This window comes from Aplidium turbinatum, chromosome 15 (assembly GCF_918807975.1).
Source record: "Aplidium turbinatum chromosome 15, kaAplTurb1.1, whole genome shotgun sequence".
NCBI classification, from domain to species: Eukaryota; Metazoa; Chordata; class Ascidiacea; order Aplousobranchia; family Polyclinidae; genus Aplidium; species Aplidium turbinatum.
This window is the reverse complement of record NC_137486.1, coordinates 9,539,937-9,558,940: the sequence shown is the minus strand read 5'-3', so window position 1 is coordinate 9,558,940 and position 19,004 is coordinate 9,539,937. Positions and strand designations below refer to the sequence as shown.

The following is a 19,004-nucleotide window of genomic DNA, read 5'->3' as shown; positions in this document are numbered from 1 at the left end:
CAAACTTCGGTAATTCAGACATTCAGAATCTCACACAAAATATGAGGTACTCACAACACAAATTGATAATAATTAATCTGGTTGAATGAAACATTAAGGATATTATAAGTAAAGTCAAAGGTAGGCTGATAAGTTCTAAATGTATGCTGAAGCTTTCCATTTAGCTGTTCATTCTTTAACTTGGATCTAACTTAAACAAAAATTAAGTTTTAAAACTTGCCCACCTAGTTTCAAACTAGGTGGGCAAAGAAAGGGCTAGGGGGGCAAGCAAAGGGACTAGGTGGGCAATTGCCCACCTAGTTTATATGTGAAAAGATGCTATGTTTTGTAAGCATGAAAAAATGAGTCACACTCATATATACCACGATTAAACATAACAACAAAAAGTCGAATTTAATTAATGTGAGCCTTGACTTTGTATTGTTTCAACAACTTGTCAAATCAGGAGCTATCTTGCTCAGTGTCAATCTCATGTCATCTTCAGGCCAAAGATAATTTCTCTCCATTGTTTTGATGTGAGTAAGCGCAGAAATCCCGCTCTCACACAGGCAAGTAGTAACAAATGGCAGGAGAGCTTTTAATGCGTGCGTGCCAACAACAGTCTTTTCATTCTTGACTTTTGTCCATAATTAACTAAGGGTTTCTTTCTTAAAACAGTTTATCAATACACTGTTGCGCTGAATGTCAATAAACTCCTCTTGAAATCCAAAAATGCTTTGGTAGTTTTCAGGCCCACTCTAACCCCTTTTCATTCATAAATGAGGCGACCAAAACAAAGATATATTCGCCTGGTGTTGTTGTTTCAAAAGCTTTGCAGAATAAAAGTTCTTCTTCCAAACTAGTCTAGTGTGTACTGTTGTCTACACTTCACGGCAAAATGCATGTGGCAAAATCGTCGGGTGAAACCTGCGGCGTAGTTTGAATAGTGGAAATTACGAAAACTAAAGTAATGGAAGGCAGTTTTAACTTTGCTTAAGAGACGTTATTTTTTATCACCACATCTTACACACAGCGACCCAGCCAAATGAAACGGCGACCCAGTTTTGGGTCGCGACCCAGGGGTTGAGAAGCACTGCGTCTACAAGTATGTAAAACTACCAGGAATAACCTATCGGGGCTTTATCAGTCCGAGGATAGACATTCAAAATCAAACCAAGCCAAACTTTTGACTTAAGACAACATGAGTATAATTTTGACTTCAGCATATCACATTTGTGTATATTTTAGGAATTATTTCTGTGACGAATAGAAGATTATACACTATTTTTACAAAACGTCTATTATATTCTAATAACACTATTTTACCATAGCTAAACTTTAAAGAAATCAACTAAATTAAAAAAAATCCCTTCCTTTTAGTTTTTTTCCTTCTGTAAAGATGTGATATACAATTAATAGCCTAAGCGAAGTGCAAACTAAGCCACTGCTGTATTTTTCATGACTCATGTTTAGTACTTAAGGAATAAACAAACTACTTCTAGTTTAACAATGAGGGTCGAATTTCAGTTCGTGATACTATATGTTGTAAATATTTTTGAAGTTTGAAGACTCCTTAAATATTAAAGGAAGCAAAAAATGGAGGAAATAACATGACATAATCATCCAGGTGGATGACGCAATAAAACAGATTGTTCTGATATCATTTGAACTGGGGCATAAGATGCGGTCACTGTCAATATAATTGCAATGTCAAAAACAAACACAAAAACAGTTTTGAAAAGAAAATCACCCAAGGTTGTGTGATGTTTTGTCATTGTACCGTGCGTTCAGGCTTATGGTTATTTGGGCTTTTCTTTGATTCACCATTAAATCAAGAACGTACCCTAAATCACAACAAAAAGGACATTAGCCTACATATCCGGTATTGCAAGCAACTAAACACGATTATTTTTAAGTTTTCAAACCTAGCAACACGTTACTTTTAAAACAGCGTATAAAAAAGTGTTCACCTACCTCATGACTACGAGACACAAAATAGTTTGAAACGAAAATGCGCAGTCGAAATTCTCACACTAACAAAAGATAGCGGAAAATTTCATTCAGTGAGGTTTTCTAAACCAACCAAATCTGTTTATTCTGGTTTGTTTAAAAAATATTGTCATGGGAAAATTTGTCTGCACAAAAACTTCATTGTTTTCCTAAGTTGACTAATAAAAAACGAAATTTAAGTCAACTCTTGCGTTTCAATTCGCAAAGTTTAGAGAAGCGAACTGTTATTTTGAATCGACGATGGACAAAGGTACAGTAAAAAGAAAAATGACATCAGCTGTAACTCGAGACTAAACGTATCTGTTTGCTTAGCTCAGCTTGTTCAGAAGTCCAGCTAGTGAAATTTGTCGTATTTAAATTGATTCAATGTCTGCATTGTCCCACTGAACCTTCTCTTAAATGCGTTTATCATTTCTGATTAATGAATACTTGATCATTATCTGCTTAAAACTTCCTTGACATCTAAACTTCTTGTGTGGTCCAAGCTAATAGTAAATTTTATCTTTGTTACCACCAAGATCAAGTTTAGTAAGGAAGTAAAGAGTTAGTATAAGACGTTTTTTATACGTAAAAGAACGTTTGCTTCCAAATACACGAACAAAACTTGCGAAGACGAACACGAAGATTTTTTTATGTCAAAAATACTTGAATCATTTTTTTTCAATCGTTCAATTATTTTGCAGAAATTTGACTGTAAAATATTTTGTTAAAATTAAGATCTTCGTGTTTCAAAATAGTCGCACAAAGCTTTCCGAAGAAAATATTTGATCACGAACGGCTTACGAATATTCGTGCCTATGTGGTCACAGGGCTTGCTAAACAAAACACTTCTTGAAAACCATACATTGCCTAATATCCTTAAAGAAAGGTTAGAAAGCAGTCTTCCACGGTTCCATTGTTCCACCAGAAAGAAAGAGTTGTGTCCAAAAAAAAGAAAAAGGAGATGAAGATACAAACGCATTATGAATCACAATGGAACTCCAAAAAGTGAAATTCAAAGAGGCGAAAGAATAAAGCGCTTTGTATGCCGCCTTTTATTAGTTATAAAAATTCATCGACGAACGTCAAGCGTCGATGGTGTAACGGTTAGCATTGGTGCCTTCCAAGCACTAGTTCCGGGTTCGACTCCCGGTCGACGCACTTTTTTTTTTTGAACTGATTATTTTAAAGTAGATCTTTGCTCAGAAACAAATAAGTCCACAACATGTAACCTAATTTTTTTCGAATTTTCCTAAATTTTCTGGCTTGGTTTGTGTTCAAACTTCAAACAACTTAACTGACAGCACAAGGCACGTGTTTCAGTCAGCAGCGGTTTTAGGGGGTAGGAATCTGTGCCAATCATGTCTTGACAATAAATACCATAGGCGTAGCCAGGGGGGGGCGAAAAGGGCCATGCCCCCCCAAATTTTCAAAGTTTGGATTGCGAAGTTGAACCCTTTGTTGAAAATATAATATAGTTTGTATAAATTTATATCGTTTTCCAAGACATCTGGCTATCAACACCCCCCAGGACTTGTTTTAGACGCACAGAAAGACACCAATAAATTTTGCAAATCATAAATCGCGCAAAGTTTACGCGATTTACGCTTTTTTTAACTAATCTGTGGAAGCAATTTCAGAATCGCTTACTCTGTTGGGTTTTTGTGTAGTTTTTGTCTAGCAGTTTTTTGTGTTCTCTACGTAATTTTAGCCGCAATTTTTGCCCGTTCGTGTGTAACAGCTACCTTTAATAAGTTAATAGCTGTTTATCTGCTAATCAATTTCATACAAATATTACCCTGAACGTGTATCAAACACTTTGTCGTTCTCTTCAATTCATCAAATATTTGGCCCCCCCAAATTTTTTTTCGGGCTACGCCACTGAATAATAACTTACAGTGCTTTGAAGTCAAAACATTGTTCATGTAAACTGGATTAAATTAACTTATTTTAGCAACTTCTTTTCTTACTTCGCAACAACAACAAGATCTGTCGGCTGCGTAGCCGAGTGGTGAGAACGTCTGCGCGACGTTCGTCTGCGCGACGTTCGAAAGGACGTGGGTTCGACACCGCTCCAGAGCACCCGGCTGTGTCTCGGCAAAGACACTTAATGGCAAAGCCAAAATAAGGGGAGCAGCTGACTCGATGACTATGTCACTTCGCTGCTTCCTGTAGTCTGTTGTATCGCAGTGTAGCCTACTGTATGTCATCGCAATGGGCGCAAATAAAAACATTATTATTATTGTTATTGTTCCTTGTGTTGTTTTTCTATTTTGTTTTCCCATTTTACAGTAGGACTATTTGATGTCTTAATTAAGCTACTTGATCCATTAACTGCAACATTCATTAACTGCAACAATAACAAATGCTTAGAAATTACGTAAGAACAACGAATCGAGAAAATATACATAAAGAAGTCATGGAAGCTGCTGCTTTAGCTGTTTAAAATGGATAATCATTGAAATCTGTTTTGCGATCCTTTAAAGTTGGTAGAAATACACTGAAACGACTACAAAACACTCTGTTTTTTTGCATAACAATATTTGTACAGTACAAGTTTTACTTGACTCGTTTTTTAATTTGACTCGTTTTTAAATGAATGGTTCAACTTACCCTAGAAAGTTGTTCAACTTACTCCACGAACCGGGTAAGTTGAACCAAAAAACATCATAATTAATGTTTCAAATTCTCAAAATAAGTTATGTTACATCAACTCAAAGGTTTAGTCACATAGCAAGATAGCACACATACTGTAGTGTAGTACAATATCTGAAAGTTTACAGTTAATAGTAGTTGTATTCCACGAGTTATGGCGAATAATGGGAAATTTTGCGCAACTTATCTCATCCTCCTCTACGTCAGGGGTGTGCAACGTGCGGCCCGCGGCCAAATGCGGCCCGCGAAGAAAAATTGTGCGGCCCGCGAAGATGTGCCAATTTTGAATTGTGTGCGGCCCGCGAAACGTGTTTATAATTTAGTTTGGTCTGGTAGTCTACGTGCGAACAATTCATTAGAGCGGATTATTGCAGGTTACATTTCGCACCTTCTGTTAACCATTTTAGAAATCTCCCACCAGCCACCGCTAATCCGATTGTATTTAATTATTTGGAACGTCAGTAGATCAGAGGCACAGAATTGCGCAGGAAACAGCTCAAACTATAAAACCGTATTCTTACGGTAATTTTGTGAAGCAGTGTCTTATCGGTGTCGCAAAAGAAATGTGCCCTAAATGAAGAGTGAGTTCGAGAAAATAAGTCTGTCACGGTGGACGATAGCGAGGCGTATCGATAATCTTGCTTGTGATATTAGTGACGCTCTCAGGGATACGGAGAAGAACTTTGTTTCATGGAGTTTTGCGATCGATGAAAGTACGGACCAGAAGGACACAACACGGATGGCCATATATGTAAAAAGGAGTGGACAAAGACTTGAACGAAACGGAAGAGCTTCTGTCACTACAGTCAATGAAGGGCACGACAACTGGTGCTGACATCTTTACTGAAATAATTGATGCTTTTGAGAAGCTAAAGCTGGACTTGTCCAGCTTATGCGGAATCGTAACTGATGGTGCTTGATCCATGTCCGGAACTGGCATTGGATTCATAGGTCTCTTGAAGTCTGCCTTGAAGGAGAGAAAAAGCGATGATGGCATAGCAATTTTTTATTGTATTATTCACGAGCAAAATTTGTGCGCAAAATCCTTGAAGTTCAAACACGTCTTGAGCCCGCGGTTATTAAGGCAGTAATTTCATTCGAGCACGAGAGCTCAACCATCGTCAGCTTCAAAAATTTCTGGATGGTCTCAACACGACACATAAAGATGTAGGCTACTGTACTTTTTCGAGTTGCGTTGGTTAAGAAAGGGATGCATGTAGCGACGATTTTACAAACTGTGGAAAGAAGTCGTGAATTTTTTGAAACTTAAAGGGTACCCAATAGCTGAAATGGAAGACAAAAAGTGAATATGCGATCCAGCTTTCTTGGTTGACATAACTACGCACCTGAATGATCTCAATACAAGACTGCAGCGAAAAAATCAGTTTATGCAAATCAAATGTATGGTCACATAAAAGGCTTTATAAACAAATTACGACTTTGGAAAGCCCATATACAGACAGGAAATCTTTTCCACTTTCCAACTTTGAGAGACTATGGAATGCATCCTGAGGAGAAAACTGAACTTGCGGACCAATTTGAAAAATTATTGTATGAATTTTTGGCTCGTTTCAAGAACTTCAAATCTTATTCTCTTCGCCATTCAACACAAACATTGACAAAGCACCAGCTGAAATCCAGCGAACTGATTGATCTTCAAGAGAAAACGGATTTGAAAGCAAACTATTTAAAAATGAATCTTGGCCATTCTTACCGAAAACTTCTCAACCAAGATGACATTCCATATTTGAAAAAATTCATGGCTTCAAAAAAAATTCTGGCCCTCCTGTAATATAGGTTGCACACCCCTGCTCTACGTCATCGAATTGTGGAGAATAGTAGATTTATCCACGCCAAGCGTTGCTGCTTCACGCCACTGAAAAACGTTGTTTTCAGCCAACCATATTTTTCGGGTTAAGGCAAATATCAATGTAATAAATGTCAAGTGTACGAGATATGAATTCAACTTCGGTCACTGTGTAAATTTACAAATGGCCTCTGCCGATAACCTCCCTGCAATAGCCCACTTCAATTGTCACCTGGTCTGCAGGATTAAATCTCAACTCAGCATGACATGTTTTAAACTTGGTAGCTTGACAAACATGTGTTGTAAATAAAAATGTATGCTTTACGACCATAGGTGGAACCAGTTTGACTCATCATATAGCCTCCCGGGGCTCGATTACGGCTTCAGAATGGCTTTGACTTTTGATTTTGCGACCAAGGCTTTTGAGTAACTGGAATCCGGTATTTTTAAGTCATAAAGATTATCAACTTAAACATTTTTTTGACCAAAAAATTGGAAACCTGGAAGTTCAAACTTGCCTAAAATACACCAGATAGGCGACTCACTGTCAACATTACAGCCAAGGTATGGGATAGAATGGAATGGAAGACGTTTTTTCTATCTTCCGTCCTGACATTTTCTTTCAATCCATCTCCATTCCATCATACAAATTTTCCATTTCATCTGCAAATTTTGTAACTAAATTTAAACTAAAAGTTTTAGAGCAATATTTTTTTGAGAATTAGCAGCTTACGTTCTGTTTGGTGTTAGAAGTTATCTTACGACCACAAGAAGAACCCAGGGCTGTGGAGTGAGACAAAAATATATGACTTTGATTTCTCGGTTTATAACTGGCCGACTCCGACACTGGACACGCCAAAATCCCTCCGAGTGCACAGCCCTGGAAGAATCTGTGGTCTTGTTTCGGCGCAATTTCAACACTTGTTGTGCAGGGAGCACAGCGAGGTAGAATGCGTTGGAGTGGCTGTTATTCGTGTTCTATCAATTTATGTGAAGCATCAGTGATATCACGTAGAGCAGTGCTTCCCAACCGGTGGGTCGCGACCCATTGGTGGGTCGCGAAGCATTTCTAAATGTTACTGAATGTTAAAATTTTCTAAAAAATACCGACATTACTATGGATCTCACAAGCCGCAGTTTGGTCTTGAACAGTACTGTGCCTTGGCCATCGTTGTTCTTATCTTCACTTCATTTGTTGACTTTCCATTTTCATAAATTGTGCAATGGGTTTTCTATTAGATCGGGCGGATCGGGAAATTATTGCATTATCATTACGTAACAATTAGCCTATGCAACAATGTAACAAATGTGTAACAATTAGATGTGTTGTGTCGCATTATCTATTTCAGTACGTACGCGGTACGCCAGTAGTAAAGAATAAAGATGTCATATCTCATTGTGGGTCGCACAATAAAACTTGCATTAAAAGTGGGTCGCAAACTGAAAAAGGTTGGGAAGCACTAACGTAGAGAATTGTTTGTTTTATCGATGCTTGCAGGTGTATCCTCAACAAGTTTCTGCAGGCTGAGGTGGCGTAGGTGGCTGCTTTTTTGTTTTGTTTTTGCGGTGATTAGCCTACTGTCCGGTCTGTGTTATGCTAGCTTACTTGCTTTTCTATTGCTTTTATTTAAAGTTGGGGGAAAACTTTAACTTAGAAAACCTTATGCTTTATTTCGGTGACTCAACGGTGTAGGTAGCTTTCTCATGGAAAAAGTTTTGTGTTTGATGTACCAATTTTCTACCATGTACCGCACTGGTATGTGAAGCTATAGTGAAATAAACTTGATTAATTGATTTATTTTTATTATCACAGTTTGCGTTTTAGTGTTTGCATGCTTCCTCACATAATATCATTGTTTCTCACTGTTTGATTAATTGTTCAAGTGTGCACACAAGTAGAATCATTCAAGAGCGATGTTTTTCAATGTAGTGCATTTAAATGTCTAAACCAGGGGTCGCCAAACTACGGCCCGCGGGCCAGAACTGGCCCGCGAACTGATTTCATCCGGCCACCACGTGCTGCGGAAATTACAGCTGCACTACAATTCTGTACATGTGCTTCCCTTGGCATTAGCAACCGTCTTTGGCTTTGCCTTTTTGTGTAATAGAGACTTCTTTGTTAAAATTATTCGTTCTTCTAGTTCGTTGTTGTATGTTGAATTTGTACATTTTTCCACCAGGCAGCCTACATGTTGGTGTTCTGTTTTTATTATTAGGTCACCACAAAAGGGCAGGGTATGGGATGGAATGGAAGACGTTTTCCAATCTTCCATCCTGAGATTTTCTTCCATTCCATCTCAGAAATCTCTTCAATATTCACATTTTCTGATCTCCGCGTTGAATATGCCACAAATAAACCTAAAAACCATAGGCTAAATTTAAGCTAAAAATTTAACAGCAGTATTTTCCTAAGGATTACGTACCGTTTAGTGTTAGGCGTTGGTTTAATACGAACCGAAAATAGAATTATTTCAGCAAGCAACGTAATATTTTGCATGTCTTGATAAAGCGTTAGAAAGTTAGTGATGGAATTGAGATGGAATGATGGAAGATTGTCTTCCATCCCATCATCAAGATCTTCCTTTCCATCCTTGACATCTTCCATCCCAAATCTGTCTTCCATTCCATCCCAACCCATTCCCTGCAAATGGGGACAGTCTAAGCCAAATTTGGAAAGATGTAATGTTTTTTCAAGAGCACGATGCCCTGTAGTGTATTACAGCAGGGGAAAACTTTTCTAGCAACCTTTCGATTTTCATCACAACTTTGCTATATATTGTGCTCAATTCAAGTCAATGGAGATTCTAAATAGTTGTATATATTTTTGCAATTTGCATCCGGCCCGCAGCTGTTAATCTCGTAGCAATCCAGCCCTAAGAGAAAAAAGTTTGGTGACCCCTGGTCTAAACTAAAGTGAAAGTATGTCATCGTTAAAGTGTGAATGTTGACGACTTCACTTCCTTGAACAATTGTCCGTCTACAGCCGCGCTGGCTCAATACGAAAAAATCGACACTTTTCTCTTAAAAAAAACGTAATCAAACAGAAACTTTTACTCAATTTATTTCACAGCTTTTACTAGGTTTTGATATAGCGGTGCAAACTTAATGATGGAATTGACATGGAATGATGGAAGATTGTCTTCCATCCCATCATCCAAATCGTCTATCATTGACATCAAGCTCTGCCGATGACTCAAACGATCAAAAAAGCAATCAGCCAACACTGTCTGATGTAGATTGTTGAGCTTATTATGTTTATAAAACGTTTTTATTTCAACTTTGTAAATAGATGAATACTGTATATGCAACTTAGTTGGACCAGCAGGACATTTTTATTCTAATTGTTGTGCTTTAAGTTGCTGTTCCCTAATCTGGCTAAAAGTCCATAAAAAAAAATAAAAAGAACAATTTGGAAGGCAAACAAATTCAATGTAAAGCATGTACGCAAGAAAGCTCAGCAAATCTTTCAAGACAAAAGAATTTGATCTTTCCATTGACAAAACCTTCAAAACACTACGTCATCAAACCATTGCAGTCAGGCTGTCGGCACGCCTTCAACGCCAGTGTACGTCATAAACCCTCGACAATAAAAATATTGGTTGCACAACAAAGAAGTTCAGCCACTTAGCTTATGAAGATGAAAGTTTTATGTTTGAATTTCCGGTTTATTAAAGATGGCGCTCATGAACTGTGATGCGGTGATGCCGATTAATGACGTACACTAGATTTTTGTGGGAGGGGAGGAGGGATGGCACATGAGAGATAATGTTACAGGCAATGTAGTTGCAAAATGTGGTATCACTGGTACATCAATGCGCGTTTGAAGGGATGTATCGCTCGGTTTTCGTACATCACTAGACCGACGCTTGGTGGGTAAGTGTGGCAGCTGGATCTCAGCTAGCACAAACGGGTGTCTTGACGTCAGTTACGAGAAGGCACAATTGGATGGTTGATTGAAACGGATGCATGCGCTGTGGAACCAGACCAGTGCGATGGCAGTAGAATAGACAAGTGGAAGACGCTGATGTGCGACTGATCTGTCCTGTGTCAAATCAAGATTTTCTAAACACATGAATGGTTTGAGTAAAACATCTTAACAATCAGTGTTTTTTTTAAGGTGTTTTGGGGGACCGAAACGGTCCCCCAAATTTCTCCAGCGGTTTCCCAAAATTTGGACTTGCAACTACAGTAGAAAAGTAATAGTTGTTTCTCGCTATGTCTTAAGCAAATATGGCTATTTTTTGGTATTTAAATGAAACACTTGCGGTCTCTTAAAACTACTTAGCGGTCACCCAAACCAAACCTTAAAAAAAAACCTGTTAACAACTATCGCGGCATGCAACTAAAATTTACTGGGCCTACTTTTAAAGTTGCGCATTTGTTTTGTGCAAAATCAAAAAGTTTGAAAAACTTCTTCTAAAATGATGCAATTACGTCACAAACCTGCAGGCAAGGTATGCAGATCAAATTGTGCATGCAGTGTTGCCAAGTTATTTTAATTCAGGATAATTCTTTAAAATAATTTTCAAACAAACAGAAAACAGTACCAACAGAAGTTATGTTTATAATTTTACAAGAAACATAATTTCACACAACATAGCTTACTTGTTTAATTTATTTTTGTTTCTACTCTGCGGTGAGGATAAAATTGTTTATACTTTTTAATGGAAATGTAATAGTAGGCTACCACTCGTTTTATTGCATTTGAAATTAAGGCATGCCTCTCAATCGCATTAACAGAGATTACGCCACTGATTCAACATAAAAAGACCTTGATGAAGTCATTAATATGAATATGAACGTGCACCACAGTGCTCTTTCCTAACAGTTAAATTTACTGCTACAAAAAACACAATATTTACTGGCAATTGAAATTTATGGATTTTCTTGAAACGTTATCTGACTCAAAGCAATAAAATGATTGCTTTATTGATGCGCTCGTAGGCTATATCTAAACCGTCATGGCACAAACAGCTCCCCCTTTCGTCAAATAAATTAAATGTCTTTTATTACCGGAATTGCAACCTGCCCCCATGACGTGGGCACAGTCTCTTCAGTAATTGAGCGTTCCCGGCTGTGACGTCAAAAGAAAGACCTTTGTTTACTGAAAGCAAACAATCAAACAGCCACGAAAAGCATCAATGAAAGGATCTCACACTTTTTGCTTTTCTAATGGAGTTACTGTAACGTGAATTAATCACCAATAGACGGTGCTTTTATCAACAACAAAAACGAAATTTGACACTGAGAACAGAAACATCACACTTGAAACTTAAAAGTTATTGAGCCTAATAAAGATACCTTAGTTTACAGAGAGCGTAGCCTATTGAATCTTTCATGACCGCCGCTTTCACTCGCTATTTTGACTGTGACGTAAGTGTCACTTCAGACTGACGTTGAAGAGACGCGTCCGATTTTGAAGTTTACAAAGAATTTTAAGAAGACTTTCGCTTTTGTTTTGATATGCAACTTGGCGGTTGTATGGAAATGGATTGTTAAGAATAATGTTTGAAAACTGATATAATAACATTACAAAGTGAAATTGAATTATTGAAATGTTGTTTGATTTGTCTCGCTCGGTTACGTCAATTTCCATAGTAGGCTATAACGTTATGTTTTTTGCGTTCATTTTTTCAGAGGTAGCTACTTTAATTCATAGTTTCCAGTATTCCCTCGTTTGCCACGCAATCGGGCCATCAAGTCGTATCTATTACTACGCACACATCCGCTTTAAAACCTTAAACAAATTTAACTGCTTTGGCAAAAATTTTGTTAAAATATAATGGAAAATCGTTTTTGTTCTGAGGTCAACAAAATCATACTTTAGACCAGAGGCTCTATCCACTTTTAGAATTTGGGAGGGTGATTTTGGACAGTGGGTTAAAATTATCATAGTCATTTCAACTTCTGGGGGGCTACGCCCCCCAGATCCCCCATTGTAACATCAGCTTCATTGATCATCAACGTGCTCAGGGTTTCCAAATGGTTTCACAAAGTAGGCTATGTTTCGGAAATGGCATTTTGGGTAAGCATTTAACCAAGTTAAAACTCCACAGTGTAAACAAACGCCTGTCTCGTAGTTCAGGGTTACCAAATCAAAAAAGTGATAACAGCCGAAATATTTTTTTTTCAAAATTCGATCAATAAAATATCACAAAACCTTTTCAAAGCCAAATGAGTAGGGGGGTGCTTTTGCATAAGTCACCCCCCACTTCAATGAGTGGGGGGGTGATCACCCCCCTCACCTCCCTTGGATATAGCCCATGCTTTAAACAGAGCGTTTAAAACATATTTTTAAAAGTGCAATAAAACTTAAGTTGTTGTTATAACATTTCGTATTAAATTTATGCATTTAGATTTGAGCTGTTCCGGAGAAAAATACTTCAAGGTTTCGAAATATTTGTAATCAGGCATTTAGGCTATAGTAATGCCACTCGTCTACACAGGCAAAGTTCGAAGGCAATGATACTATAAAATATAAATGCTTCATTTGATTTAAAAAACTGTTTTTAAATTACATAAAGGCTTTATAAAATATATTCACTAAGTTAGCAAATAACTTATTTTAGAAATTAACAACTTTCGAGTATATTATAAGTAACAACAGCATTGCAAACGTCTTTGCGAATCCGCATGTGTATCGCAGCTTTTACTTTAGGTTATGATTTCAAATAACTTTTTATATGGTCCCATGTCATGGTCTACAGTTGTCTTCTTAAACAAGTCAATGAGTGTGCTGGGAAATTCTCTTAACCCTTCATGAAACCCTATAAATTTTAAATGGACTGGCTGGAAGCAAGACCTTGGATTTCTAAAAAAAGCCATTGTTTTGTAGGCTAGTAGCCTACAACCTAAGCCAAAAAGCATTAAATGGGCATCAATTTAGACAGGAAAAAATCCCATGGGATTGACACTAAAGAGGCATTTCATTGTAGTCTAATCATAGCTTATCTGTTTCGAAATAGAACTTTCTAGCAGCTGATTTGCTGAAACCATCGTTGGTCTAGTTTTTTATAATTCAACAGACGTCTAGTTTTTAGTTTGATAAATTTAGTCAAATACAAATAGCGCGTCTTAAACAAAGGCAAAACGTATCACGCTAAATCACAAAATGCTTGAAAAGCGATTAAAATAATGTAGAATTTTTCAAAATTAAGCGAAGCCTATTTTGCCTTTTTGGTTCAACTTGAAAAGGCTGTTACAAGTTTTTTTTTTTTGCTTCTTTGGTGCTTCCCCAAAAATTTTTTTTAGATTTGCTGCTGAAATAGGAATTTGAACTTTTACGAGGTTGTCAACACACGCGATGCTATTGTTTGTGATGTTAAGTTATTAAATACCGATCCACTACTGTGAAAGACGAGTAAGCCACTGGCGTTTTATAAGCATATCACTAAGCCCCTTGAAAACGCTGCAAAGTCTCCGATAAAGAGCCTGTACCTCGCCTTTTTCGATATTATTAATCTATTGTTACAGCAAGGCGTGTCATGGCGTGTCAATTACCTTTTAAAGATGCGGTAAGTAGCCACTTGAATACTTTTGAAAACTTGCTAAATGCTTTATAGCAAAACTTTGAAGATCGTTTTTGCAGTAAGTATGTTGCATAAAATTAGCGGTCTAAAACTATTGTTTCAAAATAAAAGTCACTTAAAAAATTGTAGAGTGTTTCTGAAAAACAACACTAATTTCTGGTTGACAGATAGCTAATATTTCAAACATGATGATAATAATCGGTTAATTGAAATCACACAACAATATGAAGTTTTTAGTGGCGGACTGAAGAAATGGTTGTTATAGCGTTGCGACTTTTAAGTGGTGCTTGCCACTTACAGAGGGTGCGTTTCGCTTCGAAATACGTAGGTGAGGCTAATTATAAGTCACTTTATAATCACTTGTCAGCAGATTGTACATTGTCATAAATTGTTGTGGATTGTCAACTATTTCATAGATTTTTTTATGATTGTAACAAGTTACTTGATTCTAAAGCCTGGGAATTGTACATAGGCTCGCGTGAAATTAGAGCTAAAACTTGAAGCAAGGTTTGTGGTCAGTTTTGACAGATATGACATGATTTGGTTTGAGAAGTGACCATTCACCAATAATGATGAAGGCTGCCATATCTGCAAAAAACTGCACAGAGTCTTAATTGAAAATTTCCTGCCTGATTTGAATATAAACTAGTAAAGCAAAACAACATTAGGTCATCCGCTGTACCATGCATAGGCTACTTGAAACTTCTCATGGAATATGTTTTAAAACACACTTCTTAAAAGTCATAACTTATTTCAATAAGATAAAAATTACTAAAAAAGATCAAAAATGTTAACCTTTTAATCAGCTTGTTACTGGGATGGGCTTGTAGAATCATTTTTGCTTCATGCATTTAGCTTTCCAACATAAACCCGATCCTAGGTATGCTATAGTTAGCGTATTTTTATGTCGTCAAGCAATCGCACCAGTCCACCCTAGTTCAGTTGAAAAACAAACTTCTTAATTTACAACAAATTTACCTTTTTTCAAGTTTTCAACCTGGTTTCATTTTTATTGTTTGAATTTAAAAAAAAAAATACTTTTTTACCATGACAAATCAAGTGTTACTTTTTGGTTATCAAAAGTGTGGTTTTCTTTGAAGCTCCATGGTTAGTTACTGAAGCCTTCAGCTTGTATCAACATGAGCTGTCATGTTTGTGCAGAATGCTGTGCATGTTTGCCGAAAAACAGATCTTATCAGTGGATTAGATTTTGATATCAAACAAGAACAAAAAGATAAAAAGCACTGCACTCTTCAAAAACCTACTTTAACTTGTCAAAATTTTCCGGAGAATTTACAATTTAAACGTTTGTTAAATATTGCTTGATAAGCTTTGCGCCATTGAAATGTTTGTTTACAATTCTATTCACGCGCTGCCTATCACAAGCCATTAGTTTGATTTTCATGGTATCAAACGTAAACCTTACAAGTTGTTGAAAGCCAAACCTTCAGTAAAATTACATTTCAAAAACATAAATGATCTAATCTGTTGATACAAAATGGTGATTATTATGAGTTGGTCTTACTAGAGTTCCACGTCAGTGATGCTCACAATATTCATCTCAAAGATCATATCACAACTTAGCCAGCGGACTTTCTTGAAACGACCTCCCTTAAAAAAAATTGGATAAGCAATAAATTCAATTCAGAAGAAAAGATAAACATAATTCGTTTGAAAAGTTTATTACCATGCTCTTGAAATGGAGCACTATTAAAGATTTGTGCCAGATGGTAGGCTTGATAAGAAAGGCTCAATTGTCATATCCATCTATAGTCTATACAAAGAGGCTTCCTTTTCACATCTGGGTTGTTTGATAGAGATCTGTCTTTTTGACCATCTAAGCATTGGCCTGTCCTTACGCCGATGTCAGGTACACATCTTGGTATTTTCCCTTCTATTATATCAGAAATTGTATTTGTTACATTTGCAGATAAATAAGCTACAAAGACTGTTGTGAGTAGCCCACAAAGCGTAGCCTATCTCTATTTTATGAAACAAATACGAGGATATATCTTCCTTGACTTTCATGGCATTGGCAACCAAAATACACATTTATATGTCATTAAGCATCTTATAATGTGTGGACACTTGCAGTGTTTGCACAGATGATATCATAGAGAGACAACAAGGCGTAGGTCTTGATGAAACCTGTTCTGTGGCTTCAAGTGTTCGCTGTCGTGTATTTCATTTCTTCCTAAATACCTGTACAGCTTTTTTGTTCTGTGTTTGTATAGCAATTTCGAAAAGGACTCATAGGCTTGATGAAAGGCCCTTCAAGACTTAACCTATGACAAGTTTGCATCGAATGATGATATCAGCTACAACATCAATGGCTTTCATCTTCCTCCGGAAAATGTTGAGATTGGAGGACTTTCGACAAAAGGGTGTATTTTATTTGCTATTACATCACTAATAACTTACACAAGCAATGTTTGCCTTACAAAGGACTTGATCAAAAGCCTCAATGTTGGTTTTACTTTAACGCCAGACTTCAATAAGAACTTGATCTACAGCTCTGATAAGTTTATCACAATACAGATGTTGATAACCATTGCCCAAAAAAGGACCAAACCATTTTTTTTTAAATCTGCAGCCTACCTATACGATAGTTGCGTACTTCACAGTGCAATTGATATACTGAAGATGCAGAGATGTACGTAATACATATAAGCCGCAAATTCTACGCAGCATGCTTGCGGCGTAGACTTTTTGTTTACGCTAACCCTTGCGGCCACATTTTTTTGGATAGTTTGCGCTTGAGGCTACGCCGTAAAGTTTTCGCGGTTTTTTAGCGCATAGCGTCAACGCATACTTTTTAATGTCTTTTTTTCGCTACAACACGCCAATACCTTCCAGCGCTGCAGTTGAAAGAATGTTTTCAATGGGAAAAGACATATTGGAACCAAAACGCATCAAAATATCAGATGAACACTTTCAGATGCTTGTGTTTCTTCGTGTAAATTCAAAATAAAACTTGTTTGTTTCGAGTGGTTTATACCGTGTGAATGTTTGGCACCTAGCAAACAAAATTAGTTTACGCTAGTGTATGCGCTGACGCTGACTCCGCCAACAATTTTTTACAAGTTGCGTTGACGCATGCGGCGTATGGTTTTTCGAACGTTTGCGTTAACGCTGACGGCGTCAATATTTTTTGTATGCGCGTACATCACTGTGAAGATGTGGCTGTGCAACGCTCAGGCTTTAGTTCACCATATATTGATAAACCTTAATGCTATTCAACTATGCCAGGGACGAGCCAAAAAAGATAACTGGGTATTTCTCATATAATAGAGCATGAAGGTTGACATGACATTAATTCTTGTAATTATTCTAAAACAAGCTTTATATCTCAAACTTCCTAGTTTAAAAGTGATTGCTTTGATTTTAAACACCATTCTTTGGAATATTTGAAAGACATCGTAGCCTACAGGAGAAAATTTTAGTCGTGGCAAACTACTTAGCCTAACAACCATAGCACGCTTACAGGGAGAATTCTTCTCTGATCTCCTCCAAATTGTAAACAAGAATTGAGCAAAAATATATGTTGACAAAACCACTGCTTGGAAAATTGCAATTTTGCACAAATTTAGGCATTTTCAGTATTATCGCCATGCATAGGACATTAAGTCGATTTCATCCTCTGCAAAAGCTTGATACCATAATTACATACAGATGTTTTTCTTTAACATGGTATCCTTTCTCATAACAGACAGTTTTCATCGGCGAGATATAAGATAAATATCAAGCTGTTTGTTCTAATCTGCTCAAAATGCCTTTTCCAGCAACCTTAATAAGTCGGACTGAGAGTTAAAATAATTTGAAGAAAGTTTATGAGAAAGCTGTAAAATAATGACGACTGAAGCAAAAAGGCATAAGATAAAACAAGGTTGTAAAGTATTTGATATATCTCTGTCATGACTTGCTAAAATTTGCAGAAGTATTTATATTAAAATTGATGCACCAACATTCCATTGGAAGACAAAAATAAACCCCACCCATTATTAAAGGCGAGCCTGTGGGAGTAACTGTTTCTGTCACCTCAGGTTTATTTCGTACCTTCTAAATCCAAACAACCGTGCTAGATTGATAAATCAAAGAAACTAACAAAACGTTCAGTGGCTAAATGTTTATGTAAAATAGGCGTTAGCCGCGTTACCACTTGTTGCTGTCTTTGCAATCATTGATAGCTGACATTGTATCTGGTTGGTATGAAGCTGTTAAGGCTGAGTCAACGAATGCTGGATGTGGTTGGTTGTGTGTTGTTGTCTACGCTTGCCGCATGTAAATTCAAGCTGATTGCTGATGTGACAATTAAATTTAGAAAAAGGGACAAAAATAGCAAAGCTATATTAAGGCTTCCACAATATGAAAGCTAAAGGTAAAGCCTAAATTATTATCCAGTGTTGTCTTCCTAATCCGTCATATCGTTTCTGGCCTAGTGACAATATTACAACGACTTACTGTAAAAATTAATTTGAGACTACTGCTAATGAGATTCAATTGGCAATCTGCTTAGGCTGAATCTAAAAAAAAAAATAATCAAACAATAGAAATTATCCAACACAAAACTGCAAAAAACAACTAATATTTGATACAGTAGTAGTATCTTTTGCTTAAAATATTATTATTGTTTGTCTGAGTATAAACAGCCGGCTCTTGAATGAAAAGTAAATGCAGCAAAACAAACGCTTTTAAGATGTGATTTGTTGTAAGATTACCTCAACAGGTCTGTTTGCAATAAACGTCTTTTTATCACTACTTGGACTCTGCTGGCCACCAACTAAATGCTGCACAATAAATCAGATGTTGATAGCCATTGACCAATTAAGAGAACGTACGTTATGCCTTCATGCACCGTACGATTTCTGATCATATATTTGTTATATAGCCTACATTATTTGTATATCAGCAGTACAATATGATATGTACATAATCATATACATATATGATATAGACAAGCAAAACAAAGTAATATTAGCGGGTTTAACATAATGTATTATATACAAAACAAAATATCTAACACAATGGCTCAAACGTTTTCGACA

At 36.8% G+C, this 19,004-nt stretch overlaps 1 non-coding gene across 1 annotated transcript; it reads left to right on the top strand.

Annotated features, from left to right (window-relative positions):
- Positions 1 to 3,057: 3,057 nt before the first annotated feature.
- On the top strand, positions 3,058 to 3,129 carry Trnag-ucc (transfer RNA glycine (anticodon UCC)). The gene has a single exon. It is a non-coding gene; the product is annotated as a tRNA-Gly (tRNA).
- The last annotated feature ends 15,875 nt before the right edge of the window (positions 3,130 to 19,004 follow it).